This window comes from Haplochromis burtoni, unplaced genomic scaffold, assembly GCF_018398535.1.
Source record: "Haplochromis burtoni strain Fernald_Lab_line unplaced genomic scaffold, NCSU_Asbu1 Contig_121, whole genome shotgun sequence".
In the NCBI taxonomy this organism is placed as follows: Eukaryota; Metazoa; Chordata; class Actinopteri; order Cichliformes; family Cichlidae; genus Haplochromis; species Haplochromis burtoni.
The window spans coordinates 1,774,032-1,775,870 of NW_024582482.1; the positions used below are offsets into that span (position 1 = coordinate 1,774,032).

The 1,839-nt window shown below is 35.2% G+C and overlaps 2 protein-coding genes across 2 annotated transcripts in view; both read left to right on the forward strand.

The window, feature by feature from the left end:
* The window catches only part of LOC106633323 (adhesion G-protein coupled receptor G2), a 33,744-nt gene that overhangs the window by 28,321 nt on the left and 3,584 nt on the right, over positions 1-1,839 (forward strand). The gene's annotated exons all lie outside the window — the stretch shown is intronic.
* LOC121815039 (adhesion G-protein coupled receptor G5-like) overlaps positions 1-1,839 on the forward strand; it is a 3,976-nt gene that overhangs the window by 328 nt on the left and 1,809 nt on the right. The window lies entirely within an intron of this gene.

A 1,839-nucleotide genomic window follows, 5' to 3' on the forward strand; every position in this document is an offset into this window, starting at 1 on the left:
AAGTTTAACTATCATAAGAAGTCCGGTCCTAAATAAAGCTAACTTTGATTATTTTAATCCTTTATAGGGCATTTACTGAAAAACTTCGAAAGTCAACATTTCAACCCTCAAGTGTTTTTAAGGGTGTTAGAGGATTTTTAATTTAGTTTTGTGCATACTCTCTTTTCTTTACATTTTATGTTGTAGACCGAGGTCACCGAACTTGCCCTGTATGGTTCCTGGCCCATCTAGGCTAAAACTTTTTCCAAAAACCATATTCATATAAAACGAAAATAGAAGTAAAACACAAATAAACCTAAAGGAATATTTATTTCTTATCATGAATTACACTGACACTGTCACAAATATAACAAACATATCAACGCAAACATTCCATAAAAAAAATGAGCACTTTTTTTAAAGTTTTTATTCAACTTATCAAAAAACCTTTGGTGCTCAAGTGTAGTTCTACTGAAATACTACTATAACTACTGCTACTGCTAATAATGACAATAATAATATACAGTTCTGTGTCAAAGCCTTGAGCCACCCACTATTTTTTTATATAACAACTGCGTTTGTATTCTTAAGAGTCTTAATATTTGCTATGCCTTCAGCCTAAACTCACATCAAACTTTCTAGTAATTCCTTTAAGCAGTTTTCAAGTTTTCGAAGAATAGTTTCTTGAAGGACATTCAAAGCTGTTTTTGTATCCCAAAAGGTTGATTCTGTTCATCTGTACGTATCGTTTTTACTGGGAGATTTCTTTTTTCTTCCACTAACAACACTACGTCCAGGTGAACAGAATCAACCTTTTGGGATTTACTTTCCTGGATGATTGAGCATGCATCAATACTTTATTTTTTAATGTTGACTCCTTTTGCTCCACTCTCTGTCAGGACGGATCCCATGATAATGCTTCAATAATGTTGTGTGTTTATTTTCTATCCAGGTACTCTGGTGTAGTTATAGTATCTTGGAGTTCATGCTGAAATATGAAACAGTCAACAGATGTTATTGCATGACTGACCAAAATCTGACAGTACCTTCACTGTGTTCATAATAACATCAACTTTGATAAGATTCACAACACCAGTAGCTGAAATATCAACGTGACAGAGCTCCCACCGTATCTTACAGTTAGCTGCAGGCACTCAGCTAACTGTACCTCTTTCCTGACCTCCTACACTTTAAAAACAATTGAGCCAAAAAAATGTCATCACTCCATAAGCCATGTTGACACAGATTTTTAGTATAGTTCTTATGTAATTCAACATACACCAGCCTTTTCTGAGGAATGGCTTCTTGACAGTCAGACATCTGTCCACTCACAACATTTCTTATGACACTTTTGTAAACTGAAGGATCGCCTGAAGGGCAAGAAGCATCTGTCCTGTCCTGTGTCAGGTCCTTCCTCTTTTTTTGTCCTACTTCTTAAGGACATTATTTTCAGATACTGGCCTGCCACTTCTTTAGTCCAATTTCCTCTTTTAAGAATGCACCACACCATGCTGAAATATGCCATTTTTTTGCTAATACCTTGGGATCAGTTTGTTGGTGTAAATATACTATTCAGTGCCCTTAAACCTGTGTTACATTTGCCACAGGTTTAACTAAAGAGTTAGGAATGAATCATGTGCTTTTGCAACAAGGTGCTAGTAACAAAGAGACAATTTAATTAAAAATATATAAGAAATTCGGTCTCCTTAGAAGCTAAATATAAAGAAATAGGTGGTGGCCCAAGATTTTCATGCTGCTAATGTCGGTGCATGCTCAAAATGTTACTCTATGTTAAAATAGAAAGATGCCTTTGTCCAGTTTACGTGACTTATAACTGTCGTCTCTTACTAAAATTGTCCT